Source organism: Ursus maritimus, unplaced genomic scaffold (genome assembly GCF_017311325.1).
Source record: "Ursus maritimus isolate PB19 unplaced genomic scaffold, ASM1731132v1 scaffold_59, whole genome shotgun sequence".
Lineage (NCBI taxonomy): Eukaryota > Metazoa > Chordata > Mammalia > Carnivora > Ursidae > Ursus > Ursus maritimus.
The window spans coordinates 94,365-109,893 of record NW_024426763.1 but is presented as its reverse complement, the minus strand read 5'-3'; the positions used below and the strand labels follow the sequence as shown (position 1 = coordinate 109,893).

The window sequence follows — 15,529 nt, the reverse complement described above, 5'->3', positions numbered from 1 at the left end:
CCCAGAGGTGGACACTGGATGGATGAGAAGAAGGGTCTGTCTTCCAGATAAAGGCTTATGGACTCGGAAGGGGTTGCAATAGTGATTAATTTCTACGTGACTGGGGCTCATGTTGACTATTGTTACACCTCTAGAGTAATCACGCATCAAACCTGAGAGGAAGCAGAGGGTATCAAATGCAGAGACAACCTGGTGGTAGAGAGCAGCTCCACCTGACAGCCACCAATTTTTCTGGGTAATCACATTTGAGAGGCCATGAGCATATCAGATCTGTTCTAATTCTACAGTAGAAGCAGGCTTTCATACCTTTGACCTCTCTCCCAACTTATTAATATAATTATAATTTTTTTCTCCTATTGTTCCTCAGGTAGCAGTGCCAACGAAGCCAATGGATGGAATGAATCACTCAGCGGTGTCAGAGTTTGTGTTCCTGGGACTCACCAACTCCTGGAAGATCCAACTTCTCCTCTTGTGTTCTCCTCCACGTTTTATAGTGGCAAGCATGATGGGAAACTCCTTCATCATGCTCACTGTGTTCTGACCCTCACTTGCACTCTCCCATGTACTTCCTGTTGGCCAACCTCTCCTTCATTGACCTGGGCGTTTCTTCAGTCACTTCTCCCAAGATGACTTATGACCTTTCAGAAAGCGTAAAGTCATCTCCCTTTGGTGGCTGCATCATTCAAATCTTCTTTATCCATGTCATTGGTGGTGTGGAGATGGTGCTGCTCATTTGCCATGGCCTTTGACAGATATGTTGCCATATGTAAGCCTCTGCACTATCTGACCATCATGAGCCCAAGAATGTGCATCTTCTTTTAGTGGCTGCCTGGATGACTGGCCTTATCCCTCTGTGGTTCAATTGGCTTTTGTGGTAGACTTACCCTTCTGTGGTCCTAATGTATTGGACAGCTTTTACTGTGACCTTCCTCGGTTCATCAAACTTGCCTGCACAGACACCTACCGACTAGAGTTTATGGTCACAGCCAGTAGTGGACTCATCTCTGTTGGCTCCTTCTTCGTACTGATCATTTCCTATGTCATCATCATTCTCACTGTTCAGAAACACTCTTCAGCTGGTTCATCCAAGGCTCTGTCCACACTGTCAGCTGCACATCACTGTGGTCTTCTTGTTCTTTGGTCCTTTGATTTTTTTTTATACATGGCCAACTCCCACCATACACCTGGATAAGTTTCTGGCCATCTTTGATGCTGTTCTCACTCCTTTCCTGAATCCAGTCATCTACATTCAGGAATCAAGAAATGAAGGTGGCAATAAGGAGGCTATGCAGACAGCTAGTAAATTACAGAATGATCTCTTAAGTGATGCCTGTACTGTGAACAGCCCTTGTTGATTACTGATGTTCATTACTGATAGTCAAACTTAGAGAAATGCTCTTATTTGTCTTTTCTCTGTTGAATATACACACTGATACTGGGTCTATTTTGTCTTTCACTCAGGGGAGGGACATTCACTTTTGAAAAGAGAGAATTACACAGAAGTATTTTTAAACCAATGATTATAGTAATCTCAAGACTAAATTCCTAAGGAGCAGTATTTATATGAACTAATTTTAGAAATATAAGATGGCATACTTCTTTGAAGCCTTCAGAACATGAAGTATCTCCCAGTCTACGTTAATACAGTATGACTTCATCTTTACTTGACTACGTCTGCAAAGACTATTTCCAAACATGGTCACATTCACAGGTATTGGGGATTAGGATTTCAGCTCATATATTTGGTAGACACAAAACACCCCGCAACAGTGGTGCAGGCAGTATAGGTTCTAGAAAGGGAATGGTTATAGTATATCTATCTATTAATCAGAGTGAAGTATATTTAAAATAAACCGAAGGAACTTCAGCTCTTTCATAGGCAATTAACCATATTTTAAAAATAATAGAGCATACAAAGTCAGCATAAGACACAAAAGTTATTCTGGGGAGCTAAAGAATCTCTACACTAACGGATGATTACACAGAAGGTAAAGAATAACATTTACTGCCTTTAGTCAAGGGTAGAATGAATATACCAAGGTAATTTGTCAGGTTATTGTAAATGAGAGGAAACCAAATTCTGGTCTTGCTTCAATATAGTATTTGGTCATAAAGCATTTCTTGTTTTTAAAAATAAAGTAATTAAAGCTGGGCTTTGCAAACTGCCAAAATATTAACATATATCATTGTTTATTTTCACTCTCATTATTTAAAAACATATACACATATATGAAACCAAGGCAAGTAGAATTTACTTCCTGAATCTTCTACAGTTTTCTATCTACATTGGAGTTTGTCTTCCTCTTTTCAGATTCTGGCATAACCAGACATTTTATCTCAGAATAAATCTGTCCATTATCCCACTGAATAAACAAAACCAGATCCTACTACCTTGCAATTACCTCTCTACAGTCTTAATCATCCATTTTATGACTTTAACCAAAGCAACTTAACTTTTGTTTCACAGACAGCACTCTATCAAAAAAAAAAAAAAAACAAAAAAACAAAACCCAGAATATGACAGCAGTAGTTTGAAAAACTGGCTTTAATTGAGAATTATTACAATAGGGAAAAGAAAGAACCTCAGTATAGAATCGGCTTCATATCCAATACAGCAGAACAAGTGTGGATTTATACCCAGAGCAGACGGGAGGTGGTTGGTGGATAAAATTACTAAGGGAGACTTCTGGCTAAACCGACCTAATAGGATTCTTGCTAAAGGCAGGCCAGAGTGATTAGATATTGAGAGTAGGTACTGAGGGCTTCAGAGGGGAGGGGGTGGGGAATGGGATAGGCTGGTGATGGGTAGTAAGGAGGGCCACGTATTGCATGGTGCACTGGGTGTTATACACAACCACGAATCATCGAGCCTTACATCGGAAACCAGGGATGTACTGTATGGTGACTAACATAATATAATAAAAAAAACATTAAAATAAAAAAAGAATCAGATATCAAAGGCGAGGGGTTTTCTTTAAACTGACTTAATAGGATTCTAGTTATAATTGGTCTATGCAAGCCCAGCAAGGATGGGGCTTAGTGGGTTGAGGGCTAGTGGAAAAGAGAGCTCAGAGGAGCCTGACTAAAGTCTGGTCAAGAAGATGGATCTGTTCAGGCTGCACAGGCAGCCTCTGCCAGCTGGTCTTCTCTTTTAGATCTCAGATTGATTTATGGATGCCTGGGGCGGGCTCAGTGACCCTTTCTGGTTTTCTGTCTGGACAAAATAGATTCCCTGCTGTGAGGAGCTTGATGAAAACAAGACTCAGCTAACACTAGCTGTTCCTTTGGCTTTCCCATCCCTGTAGGACGCAGGTTCTGTCTAGTCAAGAAAATCTCGAGTAAACTAGCTAAGCTGTTGCAAAATGAAGGAATGGATTTATTGAAACAAAATTGTAGCTTCTTTTTGTCCTTTAGAAGGGTCATAATATGTAATTATTTTAACAGAGGAAGTCAAGTCAGATGGCTAATAACTCCAATGTGATTATTCATTGGTACTTGGCCCAGTGGCATTTCAGGGGGCAACAATGTTAATTTAATAGCTATTACATTTTGTTTCTTAAAGTTTATTTCTTTTCCAGTTGGGACACAGCTGTGGGACATTCTGAGGTGATGCCTCATTTGGCACACATTGGTTTATGCTGTTGTTGGCTATCCTGGCTTTTCAAACCCTGGTGTTGGGTTTGACTCTATCCATTTGAGTGGTTTTGGGGCCCCAAAGCCTTAGCTCTGGTGGTTTGTCCTGACAGCAGACAAAGCCTCACATTGCCTTCAGTTTTGTCCCTTTATTTCTTTTGAAGGACCTATTTTTCATGGTACTTGTCCTGCCTGTTTTCATAGTGTTCAAATCTGTATTTTTGTATGTAGAGGGAAATAATTTTCTCAACACTAATCGCTAATAAATACTGTTTAAATTGTCACAACGGGAGTTCTTAATAAATGGACATGTAAAAGTGAAAAAAAGATGGATCTGTTAACTTAAAGGTGGGTAATTAGATTGCCTCTCATATATTATTGTGTATATGCAGCAACGCCAAATAAATAAAAATTAAAAAAAAAAAAAAAAAACCCGAGGAAGCAGCTAAGCAAACTAGGGTGCCTTTATATGATGAAATATTATGCAGGTCTTAAAATAGCCTTGTCATTTACTGGTGTCTGTTTTATGCCAGGAATTGGGGCTGGGGATAATAAGACAAAAAGAGATGTTCCCAGGCGTCAAGCAAGGAGACAGGCCCACAAACAGATAAGGGACTTGGAGCATAAGAGACACCATGACTGAAGTGAGTGAGTGTGTGTGTGTGTGTGTGTGTGTGTGTGCAGGGGTAGAGACTGGGGTGTTGGGAGAGGGAGATCATCCTTCTGGAGTTGGTGTGAGCATTAGGAAAAGTGATTCAGGAAGATGACACCCTGAGCCAAGTCTTGATTCTTTCTGAAGAGTTGATGATGACATGGAAAAGTGTTTCAGTCATGATGCCAATTTACAGACGATTAAGATGCGTATGTGTAGTATGACCTAATGTCCAGGGGCCACCACCCGCTTTGGCTTGCTTAACACCAAGTGTGATTTACATGAGAAAGAGTTTAGAGAGTTTCATCTTGCGTAGACTATTGTTATTTTGGGTTTTCTGATGCTCACTGCCAAAACTAACCCTAACTCAAAGACATAGTGTATGTCCCAGGGTCCTAGCAGGTAGCAGGAACACAGATGGGGAATTGGAAGAGAGTTTAGTAAAAGGACTATTTAGGGGCACCTGGGTGGCTCAGTCAGTTAAGCATCTGCCTTCGGTTTAGGTCATGATCCCGGGGTCCTGGGATCGAGCCCCGCATCGGACTCCGCGCTCAGTGTGGAGTCTGTTTGTCCTTCTCCTTTCTCCTCTGTCCCTCCCTCTCCTCTCTTCCTCACCCTCTAAAATAAGTAAAATCTTAAAAAAAAAGACACTACACGAAAAGAAAACTACTGCCAATATCCCTGATGAATATACATGCAAACATTTTCAACAAAATATTAGGAACCAAATTCAACAACAAATTAAAAGGATCATATGTCATGATCAAGTGGGAATCACCCCTAGAATACAAGAAAAGTTTAACATATGTAAATCAATATATGTGAGACACTATATTTAAAAAATGAGGGATAAAAACCATATGATAATCTCAATAGATGCAGAAAAAGCATTTGACAAAATGCTTTCATGATTTAAAAAAAAACTCATAAAATGTGAGTGGAGAAGAAACATACCTCAACATAATAAAAGCCATATATGACAAGCCCACAGCAAACATCATACTCAATGGTAAAAGGTCAAAAGCTTTTCTGCTAAAGTCAGAAGCAAGGTCAGGGTGTCCATGCTTACCATTTCTATTCAACATAGTACTGGAAGTCCTAGCCAGAGCAATCAGTCAAAAAAATAAATAAAAGGGATCAAATCAGAAAAAAAAAAGATAAATTGCTTTTGCAGATGACATATTCAATAAATGTCAATAAATGGTGCTGGGAAAATTGGACAGCTAAGTTGGGATCCCTTTCTCCACATCCTCTCCAACAATTGTTGTTTCTTGCCTTGTCCATTTTTGCCATTCTAACTACGATAGGTGGTATCTCAGTGTGGTTTTGATTTGAATTTCCTTGATGGCTAATGATTTTGAACATTTTTTCATGTGTCTGTTAGCCATTTGTATGTCTTCATTGGAAAAGTGTCTGTTCATATCTTCTGCCCATTTTATGATTTGTTTGTTTCTCGTGTATTGAGTTTGAGAAGTTCTTTGTAGATCTTGGATACTAGTCTTTTATCTGTAGCATCATTTGCAAATATATTCTCCCATTCCGTGGGCTGCCTCTTAGTTCTTTTGACTGTTTCCTTGGCTGTGCAGAAGTTTTTTATCTTGATGAAGTCCCACAAGTTCATTTTATCTTTTGTTTCTCTTGCCTTTGGAGATGTGTCATGAAAAAGGTTGCTGTGGCTGATGTCGCATAAGGTTGCTGTCTATGCTCTCCTCTAGGATTTTGATGGATTCCTGTCTCACATCGAGGTCTTTCATCCATTTGGAGTTTATCTTTGTGTATGGTGAGAGAGTGGTCAAGTTTCATTCTTTTGCATATAGCTGTCCAATTTTCCCAGCACCATTTATTGACATTTATTGAATATGTCATCTGCAAAAGCAATTTATCTTTTTTTCTGATTTGATGCCTTTTATTTACTTTTGATCGATTGCTCTGGCTAGGACTTCCAGTACTATGTTGAATAGAAATGGTAAGCATGGGGGCACCTGGGTGGCATAGTCGTTAAGCGTCTGCCTTCAGCTCAGGGTGTGATCCCAGCATTCTCAGATCGAGCCCCATATCAGGCTCCTCTGCTGGGAGCATGCTTCTTCCTCTCCCACTCCCCCTGCTTGTGTTCCCTCTCTCGCTGGCTGTCTCTGTCAAATAAATAAATAAAATCTTTTAAAAAAAAGAAAAAAAGAAAAAAAAAGAAATGGTAAGCATGGACACCCTGACCTTGTTTCTGACGTTAGCAGAAAAGCTTTTGACCTTTTACCATTGAGTATGATGTTTGCTGTGGGCTTGTCATATATGGCTTTTATTATGTTGAGGTATGTTTCTTCTCCACTCACATTTTATGAGTTTTTTTTTAAATCATGAAAGGATGTTGTATTTTGCCAAATGCTTTTTCTACATCTATTGAGATTATCATATGGTTTTTATCCCTCATTTTTTAAATATACTGTCTCACATATATTGATTTACTTATGTTAAACTATTCTTGTATCTCAGGGGTGATTCCCACTTGATCATGACATATGATCCTTTTAATCTGTTGTTGAATTTGGTTCCTAATATTTTGTTGAAAATGTTTGCATGTATATTCATCAGGGATATTGGCAGTAGTTTTCTTTTCGTGTAGTGTCTTTTTTTTTTAAGAGTTTACTTATTTTAGAGGGTGAGGAAGAGAGGAGAAGGAGGGACAGAGGGCAAAGGAGGACAAACAGACTCCACACTGAATGCAGAGCTAAACACATAGCTCTATCCCAAGACCCTGAGATCATACCTGAGCCACAACCAAGAGTTGGACACTCATCTGACTGAGCCTGCCAGGTGCTCCTTGTGGTGTGTTTTTTGGCTTTGGTAATGCTGGCCTCAATCCCCCTCAGTAACAATAATTTGCAGCCATCCATAGACAAAAGTGCCTTGTGGGAGCTTTGGGATCTAGTTAAGAGATTGTGAAAATCCCAGTGTAACCCATGATCAATGAGGGCCATTTTGAGTAGGCAGACCCATGCCCAGGTGGCAGACTCACTGATCTAGTGTCTGGGTACAGATTCAGAAACAGCCCCAGTCTCCTCGTAGACTTGGCTAAACCATATTTGGTCTTGGTCTCCCCACCAACACCATCCATCCACCAGGACCCAGTAGGAGTCACACTCACCTGTGCCACAGGTAGCAGTCCTGCCAACCTCAGTCTGGCTGTTCATATCTTCTTGAAGTGGCCTGTGACCCAATTCTGGTCCCTTTTAGCCACTAGTTGTGTATGCCAAGGGACTGGGTGGTAGACACATCTGTCCGTGTTCCTGAGGCAGGCCCTCTGAGCTTGGTCCAACTGTAGATCCTGATATGGCCCTTTAATTCAGTCACAGGCTGGGAACACTCCTGCTGCCAAGCATCAAAAAGTAAAAGTACTTAGGAATAAATTGAATCAAGGAGGTGAAAGATCTGTACACTGAAAACTGTAGGACATTGATGAAAGAAATTGAAGACACAAATAAATGGAATGATATCCTGTTCATGGATTAGGCGAATTAATATTATTACAATGCCATACTACCAAAAGTCATCTATAGATCTAATGCAATCCCTATCAAAATTCCAATGGCATTTTTCACAAAAGTAGATAAAACAACCTTAAACTTTGTATGAAACCACAAAAGACCCAAATAGCCAAAACTATGGAATACCGTTCAGCCATAAGAAAGAAGGAAATTCTATTTGTGACAACGTGAATGAAACTGGAGGACATTATGCTAAGTGAAATAAGCCAAACACAGAAAGAGAAATATTGTGTGATTTCACTTACATGTGGAATCTAAAAAAGTTGAATTCATCAAACCAGACAGTAAAATGGTGACTGCCAGGGGCTGGTGGCCAAGGATGGGGATGGTGGTGGAATGGGGAGATGTTGGTAAGATGAATAAGTTCTGGGGCTTTAATATGTAGCATCCTGACTAAAATTAATAGTATTGTATTGCATACTTGAAATATGCCAAGAGAATAGATCCTAAGTGTTCTCACCACACAAAAAGTGTAATTGTGAAAGGCGATAAATGTGTTAATCAACTTGAGGTGGTACTCATTTCCTCACAATGTATACATACATTAAGTCATCATTAACTTGTATAACTTCAAAAAAGTCACTGTACAACTTAAATATATATAATTATTGTCGATCATACCTCAATAAAGCAGGAAGAAGAATGAAGGAGAAATATATACTTTCTCATAAAAACAAAACCAAGGGAATTCACTGACAAGTAGACTTGCACTATGAATAATGTTTAATTTTTCAGTCAGAGTAGTAGTGTGATACCAGACGACACATGGATCCACCAAACAAGGTGAAAAGCATTGGGAATGGAATAAAAGAAATATGTATGGTAGCAATATTTTTGTTGATGGCATAAGTAAAAGTAGAATTTATGACAAAAAAAAAAAACGGTGAGAGTGAGGAAGATATACTGGTGTAAATCTCTTTTACAACACATCAGGTAGTGATATTATTTGAAGTTAGACTTTGATCAAATGTTTTTAATCCTAGAACAACAATTTAAAATATTTTAAAAAGATATAAATAATAGGGAAATGATGAAGTTAAAATGGATTCATAAAAACTAACTTTACGTCTCTGGTTAAGTTAATTCCAAGGTAACGTATGGTTTTGGGTGCTATTGTAAATGGGATGGATTCCCCCTATTTCTCTTTCTTCAGTGTCATTATTCGTGTATAGAAATGCAAATGATTTCTGAGCATTGATTTTGTATCCCGCCACATTACTGATTTGCTCTATAACTTCTAATAGTTTGGGAGTGGATTCTTTGGGTCTTCCATATACAGTATCGTGTCATCTGAATGCAGAGACAGTTTGACTTCTTCTTTGCCGATTTGGATACCTTTTATCCCTTTTGGTTGTCTGACTGCTGTTGCAAGGACTTCTAGTACTATGTTAAATAATAATGGCAGAGTGGGCATCCTTGTGTTCCTGATCTTAAGGGAAAGTCTTCCAGCTTTTCCCCATTGAGAATGATATTTGCTGTAAGCTTTTCATAGATGGTTTTTATGAGATTGAGGAATGTACCTCTATCCCTACACTCTGAAGGGTTTTAATCAGGAAAGGATCTATTTTGTCAAATGCTTTTCTGCATTTATTGAGAGGATCATATGGTTCTTGACTCTTTCTTGTTGATATGATGTATCACACTGACCGACTGCAAATGTTGAACCACCCTTGCATCCCAGGGATGAATCCCACTTGGTGTTGATGGATAATCCTTGTAATGGACTGTTGGATTCTATTAGCCAAGATCTTGTTGAGAATTTCAGCGCCATATTCATTAGGGAAATCGGTCTGTAATTCTCCTTTTGATGGGGTCTTTGCCTGGTTTGGGATCAGTAATATTGGCCTCATAGAAAAGTTTGGTAGCTTTCCTTCTGTTTATATTTTTGAAATAGCTTTGGGAGAATAGGTATTATTTCTTCTCTGAATGTTTGGTAGAATTCCAGGAAAACCATCCGGGCCTGAGTTTTGTTTTTGGAAGGTTGTTTATCACTGATCAATCTCTTCATAATTAATTGGCCTGTTTGAAATCAATTTCTTCCTGTTTCAGTCTTGGTAGTTTATAGGTTTCCAGAAAGGCCTCCATCTCTTCCAGATTGCTTAATTTATTGGCATAAAGCTGTTGATAAAAGTTTCTAATAATCCTTCCAATTTCCTTGGTGTTGGTTGTGACCTCTCCCTTTTCATTCATAATTTTATTAATTTGGGTCCTTTCTCTTTTCTTTTGGACAAGTCTTGCCAGTGGTCTGTCAATTTTATTGATTCTCTCAAAGAACCAGCTTCTAGTTCTGTTGATCTGCTCTACTGTACTCCTGGTTTCTAATTCATTGATTTGTGCTCTAATCTTGATCAACTGCTTTCTTGTGCGTGGATTAGGCCTGTCCCTCTGTTGCTGTTCCAGCTTCTTGAGGTGAGAATATAAAAACTGCATTTTAGATTTTTCTATTCTTCTGAGTGAGGCTTGAATGGCTATGTATTTCCCCCTTAGGACTGCCTTTGCAGTATCCTATAGGTTTTGGACCATTTTGTTTTCATTCTCGTTGGTCTCCATAAATTGTTTAAATTGATTTTTGATTTCCTGGTTTATCAAATCATTCCTAGGAGGGATGGTTCTTAGTCTCCAAATCTTTGAGTTACTTCCAAAATTTTTCCTTGTGATTGAGTTCCAATTTCAAAGTGTTGTGGTCTGAGAATATGCAGGGAATAATTTCAGTCTTTTGGTATCGGTTGAGACCTGTTTTGTGACACAAAACATTGTATATGCTTGAGAATGTTCCATGGGCATTTGAATAGAATGAGTATTCTTTGGTTCTGGGGTGTAGTGTTCTATATATCCATGAGGTCCAACTCGTCGAGTATGGCATTCAAAGCTCTTGTTTGTTTGCTGATTTTCTGCTTAGGTGCTCTATTTCTGATAGTGGAGTGTTGAGGTCCCCTACTATTAACGTATTTTTATCTATATGTCTCTTTATTCTGGTTAAGAGTTGGCTTGTGTATCTTACTGCTCCCCTGTTGGGGGCATATATATTTATAATTGTCATATCCACTTGTTGGATACATCCTTTAAGAATAATATAGTGCCCTTCTGTATCTCTAACTATAGTCTTTAGTTTAAAATCCAGTCTGTCTGATATGAGAATTGCTACCCCAGCTTTATTTTGAGGTCCATTGGCATGAAAGATAGTATTCCATCCCGTTAATTTCAGTCTGGATGTATCTTTAGGTTCACAATGAGTCTTTTGTAGACAGCAAATGGATGGGTCATGTCTTTTTATCCAATCTGCAAACCTGTGGCGTTTATGGGACCATTTAGGCCATTTACATTGAGACTGGTTATTGAGAGAGATGATTTTAATGATGCCATGTTGCCTGTAATGTCTTTGTTTCTATAGATTGTGACTTTCTGTTCTGTATCACTCTTGGGGCCTTTTTACTTTTATAGAACCCCCTTATTATCTCCTGTAGGGCTGGTTTCGTGGTTCAGAATTGGTCAATGACTGGCGATTCTGGAAGGTCTTTATCTCCATCAATTCTGAATGACAGCCTTGCTGGATAGAGGATCCTTGGCTGCATGTTTTTCTCTGAAAGAGCTTTAAAAATGTCCCCCCAACCCTTTCTCTCATTCCAGGTCTGTGTAGACAGGTCTGACGTAATTCTGATACCTTTGGCTTGGTACATGAGAAATTTCTTTGCTCTGGCTGCTTTCAATACTGTATCCTTGCATCTAATATTTGCGATGTGCTAAGTGACGTAACGTGGAGTAGTTTTGTCGTGGTTGGCGGAAGCGGAGGGGTCCTCTCTGCCTTTGGACATGAAGATTGTTTTTTGCTGTATTAGGAAGTTTTCAGCTACAATTTGTTCAAATATCTCTTCTAGACCCTTGTTTTTCTCCACCCCCTCAGGGATGCGACATCTCTGACATTGGAATGTTTCATTGATTCAGTAATCTCCCGTAACTGCCTACATTCCTGAGCTGAATTTTTGAGCCACATTTCTATTTTCGCTTTTCTCTACTAACCCATCCTCCAATTTGCCGATCTTCTTCTGCCTCATTCACCTGGCACTCAGAGCCTCTAGTTTTGACTGTATTTGGCTCCTAGAATTTTAATTTCAGACAGATTCGCCTCTCATTTCTGCTCTTAGAGATTCTATATTCTCATTATCATTTCTAATACTTTTTCAAGTCTAGCATCATCTTGACCATTGTTACTCGGAATTCCATTTCTGGTAATTTGGTTATATCCATATCCGTTAGTTCTGTGGCAGAGAGGCCACAGACTCATTGTCTTTTTTCCTGGGGGGATTTCTCCTTCCTCACATTCTGATGAGGAGAGGTTGCGGGTGCCAGAGCCAAGTGTGAGCCGGGACCCAGGCGGTGCGCCTGCTTGTTTTATAGGGACCTTGTAGGATGTGGGTTCTTGATTTTTTAGCCTGCCTCTGGGGAGGGGCCTGCCACGCTGAGTACTCAGGCAACCCAGTTTGGGCAAGTCCTGTGTCCTCTGCGAGGGGATGGGGATGGGCACACTGTGAGCCAGTATTTTCAGGCTTTTGTTCTCTGGTGGCTTTCCTTGGCTTTTTGCTGTGCCTCTTCTAGAGTCAGAGAGCAGTGGCCGAATCCCAGCCTTCTGTCTCAGAACAGAGGGACGCAGACCACTCTTCCACTGATGTTCTGGCCACTTTAACTCTGTTTCTGTTGGTGCTGCTCAACCGTGTAGTGTCCCTGGATGTTCGCCTCCTTAGCCAGCGCCCAGCCCTCACTTCTAGGGCCAGTATGTCTCTACATTCTTTATTGTTTCTAACACTGCCCAGCCACCAGCCACCCTGCGTGCTCCGAGACTCCGCTTTCAGGTGTGGCTCTCGCTGCAGAAGCTCCAGCCCTCAGACTGGTCATGCAAGTTCCTGGCTCAAGGTCTCAGTTCTGTTGTTTGCGGCGGTGTCAGTCCGCAAGTCGCCCGCTCCCACGTGCATGTGGCTACCACTTCCTGGCGCCGAACACGGCACGGTTCCCTCCCCCTTCTGTTTATCTTCCGATATCTGTGCGCGGGTTTCAGTGGCTCCCGCTTCTGCCTCTATACTCATCGCTGGAGATGTTCATTTGTACAGATCCAGATGTATCTCCCGCATCTCAGGCTGATTCTGTGAATGTTCAGGATGGTCTGGTACCTCCAGCTGGACTCAGGGGACCAGCTGAAAAAGGGGTCCTCCTCTCCTCTGCCATCTTAACTCAGAATCCCTCATGAAAGAATTCTGTTCAATGTCTTATAAAAACGTTTATACAGTATCTTTCTCTTAGTGAGAAGACTGGGGTACCACCTCATTTCTCATGATAAACTGATTGGACCTATCCATCCCATCCCAGTTCTTCCAGTAGTTCAGAACTATGTTTTCAAACAAATGCTGAACTATCAGCACCTATGTATACTGTGAAAGCTACACACCCCCAAATATTGCCTAAGTTTTATACTCTGTACATGATGAAGATCTTGAAAAATATTTCTTTCATTGAAGCCATTCTTAAATCCTGTCATAAGTTGTCTGTTTATACAATAAATCTACAAATGAATTGGATCATTGCCTTTTTAATCCTAACCCAACTGATTAAAAAGAGATGACAAGAACAGTAATAAAATGTGGGATTTGGGAGAACTATATGAACCCTAGGTTAATCCATTTATTTCCCTTAAATACTGATTGCTTTTATTAACTGAATTAAGTGAGAATGGGAAACGTCAGTGTTCCATAGACCTGGTACGAATGAAGGTAGCTTGTGGTGAAAGCAAATGAAATATGGAAGGAGGAGGTAGTTCCACTACTACTCAGAGAGTTCTGAAGGAGTCTGGATTGTCAAGTTTTCAAAGCAAGCATTGTGGAGATGGGAGCTACAGCAGCCTTAACGTGGGGAGAAAGCAAACTGTTGTTGGGCTTGGCTAAGCGTCCTTGTAATGTATTTTTATATTATGTACAAATTAAAATGATATTCAGATAAAGTTTAGGTGATCACTTCCATGTGTCTGGTAGTTGACAGGCCCTTTCATGTCCGCCCTTTTCTTTTATAGATTCAGAACAGTCACCGAAAATGAGATAATGGAGCTGTAGAATTATTCCTTGAGTGTCAAGAATTTGTGTTTGTGACTCTGCACTTCACAACAACTCCAGCATTTTCTCTTTAGTATTTTCTCTTGGGATTCTATCTGGGCCGCTGTGCTGGGTAGCCTCATCATTGTGGTCTGTGATTTCTGACCCCCCACTGCTCTCCTCTCCTATGTATTTCTGCTGAAATCTGCCTTTCTTTAGACATATGGCTCACCTTCATTTGCCATCCCCAAGATGATCAGAACTTTCTTAGTGAGCAAAAGCTCATCTTCCTTGGAGGATGCATGGCTCAAATCTTCTTCTTGCATTTTATTGGTGGGGCTGGAGATGGTATGTCTGGTTTCCATGGCCTATGACAGATATGTGGCTATATTGAACTTTTGCATCACATGACCGTGATGAGCCGGACACTTCATGGGGCTGGTGTTGGTTTCATGGGTCACTGGATTTGTGCACTCCATCAGTCAAGTAGCCTACTGTGAATTTACCTTACTATGGCCCCAATGAGGTGGACAGCTTCTTTTGTGACTTCACTCATCGTTGATCAAGCCCAATGATGGACACTTATGTCTTAGGCTTATGATCTCAGACAGTGGGTTACTCTCCATGAGCTGTTTTCTGCTCCTCTTGGTCTCTTGTACTACCTATTTCATCACTGTCTGACAGGCGTGCTGCTGGTGGTATCCAAGCACTCTCTACTTGCCCTGCACACATCATGGTAGTCAGACTAGCTCTTCTTTGGGCCCTGCATTTTCATTTATGTGTGCCCTTTCAATTGCTTTCTCTGTGGACAAGCTCCTGTCTGTGTTTTATACCATTTTTACTCCCTCTTGAACCCTATCTACCCACATGAGAAACAAGGAGATGAAAACAGCTATGAAGAAATTAGTAAGCAACATGTGACTTCCCACTAAATTCAGCTTCTACAAACCTACATGTTCTGTTCTCATTCAAGGATACCACTTTCTTTAATAGGATTTCTGCTTAATGATTTCATTCTGATGTTTTATTGATATAATTTGTGTTGTGTTATATTACAGAGAAATAGTTGTGGATTATAACAAAACATATATATGTTTTTATTCTAAATAATTTCATAATTTAAATAAAAATTTTCAAATATACTTTATAGTATCACTACCATATGTAAGATTCTATATTATGTTATTATTATTATTTTATCATATTTTATAGTATAAATGTAATTTAAGTATAACTGCATTGTAATATAATAGTATAATTCGTATAATCATTATGTAATATAACTTTATGTAAACAGACGTATATGTGCATATACTTTTCAAACATACACATTCACTTTGGAATGGACTTGGCAATTTTCTAAATGTCTTTGTTAAACCAGATTTCTCTTCTAGTTTATTTTGTCTACAATATTTATAGAAAATGAAATTTTATCTTTTATGTATGGTGTGGAAGAGTGGTCAAGTTTCATTGTTTTGCATGTAGCTGTCAATTTTCCCCAGCACCATTTTATTGAAGAACTGGTTTTTTCCACCAGGGGTTTTTCCTTCTTTATCAAAGATGTAGTTACCCAAGAGCCGGGCCCATTTCTGGAGTTCTCTATTCTGTTCATTGGTCTATGTGTCTGTTTT

General features: G+C 39.7%; 1 pseudogene; it reads left to right on the top strand.

The window, feature by feature from the left end:
• The first annotated feature begins 388 nt into the window (after positions 1 to 388).
• On the top strand, positions 389 to 1,399 carry LOC121100936 (annotated as a pseudogene).
• The last annotated feature ends 14,130 nt before the right edge of the window (positions 1,400 to 15,529 follow it).